The sequence below is a fragment of the Octopus bimaculoides genome, chromosome 12 (assembly GCF_046866305.1).
Source record: "Octopus bimaculoides isolate indiv1 chromosome 12, ASM4686630v1, whole genome shotgun sequence".
NCBI classification, from domain to species: domain Eukaryota; kingdom Metazoa; phylum Mollusca; class Cephalopoda; order Octopoda; family Octopodidae; genus Octopus; species Octopus bimaculoides.
In genome coordinates, this window is record NC_142939.1 from 49,023,355 (window position 1) to 49,035,854 (window position 12,500).

Genomic DNA, 12,500 nt, shown 5'->3' on the forward strand with positions numbered 1-12,500 from the left:
CAGCAGTATATTGGATATATATTATCCCTTAGTGGGTTGGATCCTCAACCCCTAACTCTCTTGGAGTATATATATATATATATATATATATATACCAGAAGGATCAAAATCCTTCTCAAGTACTAGGTTCTTAAGTTCAGTTTCCTAGATTCCATGACACATATATTCCCCCTTTGATAGGGGCTGGTCTGTTGTAGGATTACTCATTTTTGCTGGTTGGGTGGACTAGATAATGGTGAAATGAAGGGTTACACTCAAAGACACAATACATCACTCAGTCCAGGAATTGAAACAATAAGTATATGATGAGTGCAACAGCCTAACCACTAGGCCATGTAGCTACACACACACACACACACACACACACACACACACACACACACACACACACACACACACACACACATATATGTATATATGTGTGTGTGTGTGTGTGTGTGTGTGTGTGTGTGTGTGTGTGTGTGTGTGTGTGTGTGTGTGTGTGTGAAGAGAGTTCATGTGCCAACAGGTTTTGGGGTATGATGATATGCTATAAAGCTAAGTGCTTTATGGTCATCAAAACTCAGAGTAAACCCATAGACTGGCCTTATCTATCATTATACTATACAGCTCCATAGCTTAGTGTGCTTCTATTTTGGATTTATGATTTACCAACGATCGATATGTATATATATATATATATATATATATATATATATACATATATACACTCACAAAGTCACAAACTTATATATTTGTATGTATACAAATATATGTATGCATATACAAACATGTATATATTTGAATATGTGTAAACATATACATATATATATATATATACGTATGTGTATGTGTATGTTTGCATATATGCATATACATACTTTCCATTTGTATGTTTCTGAAAATCAACAGTACTCAAACGAAGAGTAAACAAGTGTAACAAGATAAAAAAAAATAAAAAAATGATCCAAGAATTTTAAGTGACAGTCTTAATGACAACAACAACAACAACAACAGCAAAGAAACAAACCATTATCTTGAGAAATTCTTCAAATCTCAATCTAAATTCTTCCTCAATTTTCGAATGAATTTTTTGCTTCAGTTTGGTGTGTTGGAGTGTGGGAATTGTCTTCAAAATTGCCATTATTTTTGTACATATTCTAATTCCAATCATTTTTATTGCTTCATCTAAATGCACTATGTGTGTTGTATGTGTGTGTGTGTGTGTGTGTGTGTGCATGCATGTGTATGTGTAGGTGTGTGTGTGTATGCATGTAAATATATATATACATATATTTATATGTATATGTATGTATATGTATGCATATATATATATATATATATATATATATATATATATATATATATCTAAATTAAAAACGTAAAAATAAAAACAGAACACAAAGGATATTTTAACGTTTTTAATTTATTCTTTCACCCCGGCCACTATCTGGTATATACAGGTGCTTGCAATTATCAGGTATTACCTCTAAAATTTACTTTACCTATATATATATATATATATATATATATATGTATATATATATATATATATATATATATATATATATATATATATATATATATATATATATGTATATATATATATATATATATATATGTATATATATATATATATATATATGTATATATATATATATATATATATATATATATATATATATATATATAGGCACAGGAGTGGCTGTGTGGTAAGTAGCTTGCTTACCAACCACATGGTTCTGGGTTCAGTCCCACTGCATGGCACCTTGGGCAAGTGTCTTCTGCTATAGCCTCGGGCCGACCAAAGCCTTGTGAGTGGATTTGGTAGACGGAAACTGAAAGAAGCCTGTCGTATATATGTGTGTATATATGTGTGTGTGTGTGTGTGTGTGTGTGTGTGTGTGTCTGTGTTTGTCCCCCCAACTGGCCTCATGCCTGTGGCATGTAAAAAGCACCCACTACACTCTCGGAGTGGTTGGCGTTAGGAAGGGCATCCAGCTGTAGAAATTATGCCAGATGAGATTGGAGTCTGGTGTAACCATCTGGTTCGCCAGTCCCCAGTCAAGTCGTCCAACCCATGCTAGCATGGAAAGCAGACGTTAAATGATGATGATGATGATGATGATATGTATAAGAGATGACAAAGGAATAAGCAATTATTTGTCTGTCATTTCTTTCTTATCACTGCTCTATATTTGACAAATGTGTTGTTCTGAAGCATACGTATATTGAGTTCTACACCAGATTATTGGTATTGCAGTGCCTTATCAAAATATTTATATATATATATTTTTATATATATATATATATACAGGCACATATCTACACATATCCATGTGTGTGTGTATTTATGTCTATGTATATTATATGTAAACATCTATACACATATAACTATTTATATAGCTCACTCTTCTCTCTTGTTACATCTATGTGACTGGCTATCAGCAGCTGTTTTTTTTACAGCCTAATACTGTTATTGCTGCCATAGTTATTCTTGTTGTTGTCTGCATTTACTAACCAATCACTGCACCTAGATATTTGCAGTGTTCGATCATGGATTATATAGAATCAATGAATGAGAAAGAAATAAAATTTAACTGAGTGTAAAATATTTAAAATAAATAAATAAATAAATAAATAAATAAAACTCCATTAAAAAAAACTTCTTTTCATTATTGCCCCCCCCCCCCTCTTTCCCTCACATCCCCATACCACTTATGGATTTCAATTGGTTTTAATGAAGATTAAAGAATATTAGGAGCTTGCATGTTGTTGGTTGTTTAGTTGGTTTGCTGTTGTTGTTATTGTTGCTGTTGTTGGAATTAGAGACGGTGGTGGTGGCGGGGGTTGTGGTTGTGGTGGTGGTGGTGGTGGTGATGGTAGTAGTGGCGGTGGTGGTAGTGTTGTTATTGCTTGCCATTGCTGGTGGTGTTGGCATTAGTGCTGTTGATGATAACGATGATGATGATGATGATGATGATGGTGGTGGTGGTAGTAGTGGTGATGGTGGTGGTGTTGGTGGTGATAATGTTATTCTTGCTTGCCATTGCTGTTGGTATTGGTGGTGATGATGATTATGGTGGTGTTGGTGGTGGTGGTGGTAGTGTTATTGCTTGCCATTGCTGGTGGTGTTGGCCGTAGTAGCGATGATGGTGGTGGTAGTGGTGATGATGAGGATGGTGATCATGATATTTGTGGATGTGTTGCTGTTCTTGTTATTGTTGTTGTTGTTGTAGTTTGTGGTGGTAGTGGTGGTGGTGGTGGTGGTGATAGTGTTATTTTTTTGCTATCGCTGGTGACGTTGGTGTTAGTGGTGACAATGATGATGATGGTGATGATGATGGTGGTGGTGGTAGTGATGGAGGTGTTGGCGATGGCACTGGTGATCTTTCTTGTCAATGTGCAATTGATGTTGTTGTTGGCGTGGCTGTAGTTATTAGTGGCAGTGGAAGCTGTAGTAGTAGTGGTGGTGGTGATAGTGGTGGTAGTAGTAGTAGTAGTAGTAAGGGTGATGGTGGTGAGGGTGAGTCAAGTTGTGATGTATGTGATGGTGGTGGTTTAGGATGTACTCTTGGTCTTGTTGTGAGTGGTGGTGGTGGTAGTAGTAGTGATTGTCGTGGGGGTAATGGTGATAGCGAAGGTGGTGTGGTGCAGAAGTGGCAGTGTTGATGTTGATGCTGCTGGTTGTTGTTGTTGTTGATGTATTGGCGGTAGTGGTGTGGTGAAGCTGGTTTAGGATGATAAGCTGTTGTTGTTGCTGTTGATGATGATGATGATGTTAGGAGGTAGTGGAAAAGAAAGTATAAAAGAGAAAGAAAGAGAGAAAGGAAGAAAGGAAGAAAGAAAGAAAGAAGGAAAGAAAGGAAGAAAGGGGTAAAGAAAGTATGGAAGGACAGAAGAACAGGAGAGACCTAAAAGATCTGCAGATGCATAGAGAAAAAGAGGAAGCATTTGAAAAAAAATAAATGAAAGAATTGAGAAGAAAAACTTAAGGAAAATGTGAATAAATAAATAAATAAAGCGAAGGAGGAAAAATACTATAAAACAAAAAATAATGGTAAAATGTAAAAAAAACAGAAACAAGAAATTGGGAGATGGATTTGAACTCAGAAATATAAAATAGAAGTTTAGCTGTTCTAATGGTTCTTACATTGAGTGCAGAATTGTTTTTATTATTATTATCATTATTATTCATCCTCATCGTTTAACCTCCGCTTTCCATGCTAGCATGGGTTGGACGATTTGACTGAGGACTGGTGAAATCAGATGGCTACACCAGGCTCCACTCTGATTTGGCAGAGTTTCTACAGCTGGATGCCCTTCCTAATGCCAACCACCCCGAGAGTGTAGTGGGTGCTTTTTACGTGCCACTGGGACAAAGGCCAGTCAGGCGGTACTGGCAATGGCCATGCTCAAAATGGCGTATTTTAGGTCCCACCTGCACAGGAGCCAGTCCAGCAGCACTCTCAATAAAAATTAGTTTTAAACATGACATCCTTGAACCAAAGATAGATTGGTATATAAACCACTCTCTACAGTTAAGGGCAATGGAATTTTGAGGGGTATATCTGATTTCTATGGTAAAAGAGTTAAAAATTGTCAAGACTTGTAGCTTTAAAAGAAAGAAACAAACAAACAAAGAAACAAACAAAGAAAGACAGAAGCTTAAGGTTAGGATGAGAATGTTGTAAGTTTGATGAACCAACTACCAGGCTACCAGCCAATATGTCAAGAATGTCTGTTTGGTAAGAAGTTTATATGGCTCTCAGTTCAGAGTCACTGTGTGGCACTTTGGGAAAGTGGCATTTACTATAACCCAGGCTGACTAAAATCTTGAGAGTGGATCTGGTAGACAGAAGCCAAAAGAAGCCCATTGTGTGTGTGTGTGTGTGTGTGTGTGTGTGTGTGTGTGTGTGTGTGTGTGTATGAATTTGTATATGTATGTATATATGTATGTATGAATTATATATATGTATGTATGAATATATATATATATGTATGTATGAATTTGTATATGTACATGCAGCGTAATGTGTGTGTGTGTGTGTGTGTGTGTGTGTGTTTGTATATCTTTGTCTAGACATCATGTGATAGTCGTAAATGATTGTCACTGTCATATAAGCGGTGTCATTCATTTCTGATATTCTGAGAGAACATGTCTGGCCAGAGTGTAAAATATTACCTTCCTCAGAAACAGGTGAGCATTAGTGGCAGGAAGAACACCTGGCTGTAGAAAAATCTACTTCAATAAAGTCAGTTTGACGCAAATATGTATAAGAAAGTGGACATTAAAATGATAGTGATGATGATGACAACGGTGATGACAATGACAATGATGATGATGATGATGATGATGGTGGTGCCGTTGTTGGTGTTGTTGTTATTGGTGTTGTTGTTGTTGTTGCTGGTGGTGGTAGTGGTGGCAACACCCACATACACATCTCTAAGCTTTCTTTTATAATTTAGATTTAAATTACTTAATGAATTGCTAAAAAAAAAAAATGATGACAACGGTGGTATATTCGAAACGTTTGTTTGTGCAAAACAACATAAATGAGAATAATTTAAATTTTAAATAATTAAAGCTCGTTTCACAATTATTGGAATTGAAATAAAGTGGTTTAGGAGGAAGGGAAAAAAATGTGTTATATATTTTTTTACTCAAAAATCTCACAAATTGAAGTAGGCTTTCGTGATCATGGAAACTGGCAGTTTTCTGCATCACACACCATCACTATAGCTACGTTATTCTATCTGTTTATCTATCTGTATAGACTGAACAGTATCTCTCTTGCTCATATATATATATATATATATATATGTATATATATATATATATATATATATATATATATATATGTATATATATATGTATGTATATATATATGTATGCATGTATGTATGAATACATATATATATATATATATATATATATATATATGTATGTATATATGTATGCATGTATTTATGAATATATATATATATAAATGTATGTATCTCTATATACATGTGTGTATATATGTATGCATATATATATATATCCATTTAGCTATATCTATCTATCTATCTATCTTTCTATCTACCTGTTGGTCTTTTTATCTAGCTATCTCTCTACCTGTCTGTCTGTGTGTCTAGCACTTAAATTTAACAGCTAGAAACGATAATTATATCTTCATTAACCTCAATTACCACACCTCTTCTCTCCTCTCTCACCACTCCACACCTCTCTCTCACACCCCTTTCAATTCTCCCTCACCCCTCTCACTTCTCTCTCTCCCCTCCTCTCACTCTCCCGCCCCTCCCCTTCTCTCTCTTTCTATCTCCCCCCCCTTTCCCCTCCCTCCTCTCAGTATTATTGTTTCAAGACCAAACAGTTATCGTTTGAAAATGTCTTTTTAATTATATTGTGTTCGTCACACACAGGCAAAAAAAAAAAAAAAAAATTCTCTCTATTGAAGATTACTTTAAATATTTTTTCTTCTAGTTTCTGTTGTTGTTGTTGTATGGGTGTGGGGGTGGCTGTAATTGTTGTTGTGGCAGTTTTATTGTTATTATTTGCTCTTTTTTTTTCTTAACGTTTACGCATTACTTCAACCTCACAATCTTAATGCCACCTTCACAGCCAGTTTACTACCACCACAACCACAACCACTACAACACACCTCACTACCGTAAACAGCAATATCACCACCACAAGTACAACCACCTCTACAGTACATCTCTACTACCATAGCTACCATCCCAGCAGCAATATACCTCCACTACCATAAACAACAACACTACCACCACAACTACCACTACTACGACTATTCCCAGCATTATCACTACTACTACTAGCAGTGTACATGTTATCACTGATACTACCATCACCACCACTACCGTTTCCATCGTTGCTACCACCACTACCAACTATATTGCATGCTAAGTATTCTGACAATGAAGAATTGACCCAATGCTGTATCATGAACCAGTCTGTATACGCTACAGACTCTCTGCTCTGTGTGTGTGTCTGTTCTAGTGCTGGTCACAGCAGAGGTGGGCAAAGGTGGGCTCTTTTAGATCACATGTCACCCTTCTTCTGCACTTAACTTCAATGATGTGCAGCACTGCACAGATTTGCAGCTTATGATGCTTATTGATGTTGCTGCATCTGTTGTTTTGTGTGATCAGAGTGAGGGCAAGAGAGAGTGTTCTTATTTTCTTTTGTGATTGTATTGTAGAGGTGCTTAAATGTTGTAGCAGAGACTGCTTCAGTTGTAGCTTTGCCATAGAAGCAGAAATGGACCTGCACCACTGTATGGTCCTGTTTGTTTGTTTTTTTGTGACAATGTAGAGGTATTAGTGGTGTAGCAACAGAGATTGCTTGCCTTGTAGTAGCTTTGCTCAGGCAAAAGATGCAGTCCTGTGCCATCACATGTTTCTGTTCTTTTTTTTCTTGATGGTGTTGTAAAGGTATTTGTGTGGTGTAGCAGTGACTGTTTAGTTGTGGGAAGCTTACGATAGTATGGCTGTATGCTGAACTGTATTCTTTGTTGGATTTTTGTTCATGGAAATATTAGGATCCCAAGCAGGCAAGACTAGAATATTAGGGTCTCTGTAGGACTAGAATATTGGAGTTTTAGGAAGGACTGAAATATTAGGGTTCCAAGTTAGACTGGAATATTAGGTTCCAGGTATGAATGAATTATTGAGGTCCCAGGTAGGACTGAAATCAGGATTCCAAGCAGGACTGAAATATTGGGGTTCCATGTAGGACCAAAATATTAAGAACCCAAGCAGAACAGAATTATTATGGACCCAGAGAATACGGTAACATTGGGGCCTCAAGACTAGGACTGAATTATAGGAGTCACAGGCAGGCTTGAAATTTTGGTATTTTGAGAAGTCACAATAGTACTGGCGATTATGCTTCTGCACACGTACATTATATACATATGTTATGTAGATACCTACACTACAACTAGTACACACCTGTACTACTGGATATTCACATTACTGTTTTTGACTAACAATAAAATTATCAGTTAAATATTGTAACCAATCTTTCTCTAATGATAACCTGCAGTCTTGGGAAAAGATATGACATTATGGATAAAGTAGTTCTATAATACGGCTGAAAAGACAGTGAAGTCATGGTTGGAGTGTCTTTAGTCATATTTCTGCTGAATCAGGTCTTACCTGAGGCTAAAGAGCAATAAAACAAGCCAATGTTGAAACAATCACATCACACTTCACAACACCACACACCACCTCACAACACCATACAGCACCTCACAACACAACATAATACCACACAACACCACACAACACCACACGACACCACAGTGTATCATACTACATAGGGAACACATTACAACACACACACACATCACAATACACAACACAACACAACACTGCAATATTACACAACACCACACATTGCACTACATCACGTTTCCCCACACAATACAATATACCACTCCACACCACGCTCCATACTACATTACATTACAAGACACTGCTCTTCTCCGCACCACAGTTACATTAGAACCAATTATGTCCCCCACCACCTTCCATACCAATTAACTATTCTGCACTAATGAGAGAAATGGTTGTTACAAAAGAAAAGAGTGCTGAGTGGCATGCCGGCCTAATTGCCTGGTGGTATTTAGTAACATCCGTTTGCATTATGAGTTCAAACCCTGCTAGGATCGTATTTGTCTTCCGTATATCAGCGGTCGATAAACGTAGTTACAAGCATGTTATTAGAATTGATTTCTTCAACTTTATGGCTTCGTTACATGGTTCTAGTCTTCAGGCGATAGAAGAAATCAATATGCATACACATATACATACATACATACACAGACAGACAGATAGATAGATGCATAGATAGATAAATGGAGGAGTGTATGTATATGGGCACTATATATATATATATATATATATATATATATATATATATGTGTGTGTGTGTGTGTGTGTGTGTGTGTGTGTGTGTACATATATATATAGAAAGACTTAGGAGAATACGTTGAAATATATGTTGAAGTACATGTATATATAGAAAGATTTAAGAGAATAAGTTGAAATCATTTGAGCACTACTACGTGTTTTTCGATATTGAGCATCTCTGGAGCTCACCTGTCAATACTATATATACAGTTATGTATATATATATATATATATATATATATATATATATATATATATATATATATATATATATATATATATATATATATACAGTTATGTATATATGTATGTATATATATATATATATATATATATATACTATATATACAGTTATGTATATATGTATGTATATATATATATATATATATATATATATATATATATATATACTATATATACAGTTATGTATATATGTATGTATGTATATATATATATATATATATATATATATATATATATATATATATATATATAGATAGATAGATATATATATATATATTTGAGTGTGATCGTTATCAGGGTCGCCTTCCCGGTACTCGTGCCAGTGGCACGTGGAAAGACATTCGAGCGAGGTTGTTGCCAGTGCCGCTGGACTGGCTCCTGTGCAGGTGGCACGTAAAATACACCATTTTGAGCGTGGCCGTTGCCAGTACCGCCTGACTGGCCTTCGTGCCGGTGGCACGTAAAAGCACCCACTACACTCTCGGAGTGGTTGGCGTTAGGAAAGGCATCCAGCCGTAGAAACTCTACCAAATCAGATTGGAGCCTGGTGTAGCCATCTGGTTCGCCAGTCCTCAGTCAAATCGTCCAACCCATGCTAGCATGGAAAGCGGACGTTAAACGATGATGATGATGATGATATATATATATATATATATATCCCATATATATATATATCCCATATATATATATATCCCATTGTGGGATCCTAGGATGTCAAAGAGCCATGGAGTCGTTAAGTAAGTCAAGGGTCGACAAAGTGGTCAATACTGAACCCTGGGATGTTTGTGTGGTTAATCAAGGGATACAATTTTGAGCATCATAGATGCTGAATTATTAGCGAACGCTTTTTGTTTCCTTTCCAACAAGGATAATATTCGATTTTTAAAAATCTATCTGAAAAACAATAAGAAAATTCAAAATGCCTTAACAGATGCCAGGTCATTGACATACACCTAGGAGACATGAAGTGCCAATTGATGCACACCTTTCGTGAAGATCTCGTGACAGAGACACTCGAAATTTGAATGTATTTATTGCCTTTTCACAACAGAGTGGTTTCAATGGTTTGACCATTTTGAATTTATTCATTTTCGTTTCTTACTTAGCACTCATAATGGCAACCCTTGATAATGAGAACAAAGACAGGTGGTATTCGTGTGGGTATTTAAAATTTGAATTTATACCATTATTTACCAAAAGAGCAACGCCTACGTGTCTCTTATATGAAAAACTTTCAGTTATAATGTCTTGAAGCCTACAAAGATGAGAGACCATGTCGAAAAGGTTCGCTTTGATAATATAAAATAAAAATCGTATTGTTTTAGGGCGATGGAAGAAAAAATATGATCTAACAATTATTTTTAAAATTAAAAGCTTATATGATGAGGGCTCATAGGTTATTAACAATTCCCCAAAGGGATCAATGACATATACAGTATATTCCGGGACGCCACAGGTTTCTTCCCCAGCTCAAACCAGCGAGGCTAGAGCCGGTGGACGATAAAAGGCCTGATGGTGTGACAAATTTTTTCCGTTTCGTGGAGGTGGGCTCCTCATCTGGGATGCCACATGCTGTGATACGTCCAATGGCAACTTGATGTGATCAGCTACCAGTCCAGGCTCCGTTGCTTGCCAGGCTGGGAAAAGCAAACTATCAAGGTATCAGTTACTATCCAATAGGTTTATGGTCGAGCCGGAGGCCCCCGGACCATATCCCTGCTCACCATCATCGGGGCGGAGATGGCTGTCCGCAAGTGCCAGCCCCGTGAATCACAGTGGATGTTCCAGCGCATCTCCTTCGCCATTCTCCGGGAAAACGCTTTTTCCATTTTGTTTGCTGGGGCCATGAGAAATGTTTCTTAATAAAGGACCCCTGATGGAGACGTTGAACAGAGCTGACAGCTAACAGAGACCCATAAATAACCTGTTGGAAGCCCATGGGGATTTAGCAAAGTAGAAGACCCACCATCACGACAGCAATAACATCAACAATAATCTTCACATTCACAGAATCTCTCTCCACCCTAGTTTATTAGTCAACGCAGTATTTAATGTAAACTGTAAATTTTGAAAAATCCGACTTGTATACCGGAAAATACGGTAAGAAGTTTGACAACCCTCGAAGTGGGTGGTACGGAGAAGTGTAAAAAACATGTGTCGTTGTTAGCAACGACGGTAAGGAACAGACGAAGTATGCTTTGGATTACAATGCATTTCTCAATTTTACCAGGGTATAAAATAATATTCTCTGTAGGCAAGTATCCTGTCCAATGTAGGAAGAACATTTCTTGCTTATCCGATTAATGCTATTGAAATTTGAGATAAGCAACAAAAGATCTTATTGGAATTCTTGTGATTTCAACGAAAGGATTAGCTTAGCTTTTTATCCCAGTTCGAAATCTTGCAAGGAAAATGTTTTGTGGTGTTGATCTTGGAAGTTTGGCAAACTGCAGCAAATTATCTTGTGCTCCAAACACAATAAAACTTATCGATTTTCGATCTAAATTTGATAAAAGCTTAAACAAAAAAAAAAGTTAAACAAAAAATAACGTAACAAAAATTAGACAAAATAAAAACAAATGAAGAGAATCTTCCCAGTTGAATGCCAATACGGTTTCTTCAATTTATGGAGTTTTTATCTCAAGATGCTTCTCTCTCTCTTTTTCTTTCTCTCTCTCGCTCTCTCGCTGCGCGTGCGTACACACACACACATACACCACATACGATCTACATGAGAACAAGCAAGTTGAAGAAACACTCGACGAAAATTCAGAGGGAGAAGGATATGGAGAGAGAGAGAGAGAGAAAGAGAGAGAGTCAGTCAGAGAAATATAATAAAATAAATTTTAAGATAAAAAACAAATTACAAAAAAATTGTAAATAAAAAAAAAATAGGAAAAAAAATCAGTGAACAAAAAATTGCTAAAAAAAAAAAAGTGACGTTTTTTCATTTTTTCCCCCTTTTTGCTGTGATTGATTATGTTAGACTCTCAATCACAGACGAGTTTTAAATGATTTTCCAAATTTTTATCATTTGATGCCGAAACTCGAATTTTTCCAACCATCCCTCTAATGTATCTGAAATAAGAAATTGGTGAATGCTTCTTGAAGTAAATTCTTCTACAATAACGTCACGAAACATTTCGCATTGGAAAGCTAGATTTAATTTAGTACTTTCCCCAACAAGAACATTCACCTTCGTAAAATAGCTGCAGGCCTTATTATTATTATTATTATCATCATCATCATTACCTATTACTATTATTAGGAGCAGTACCAACACCAGCTGAATGGAATTGGTGTAGTGGAGAGATGGGGAAGAACAGAAACCAAAATAAGGT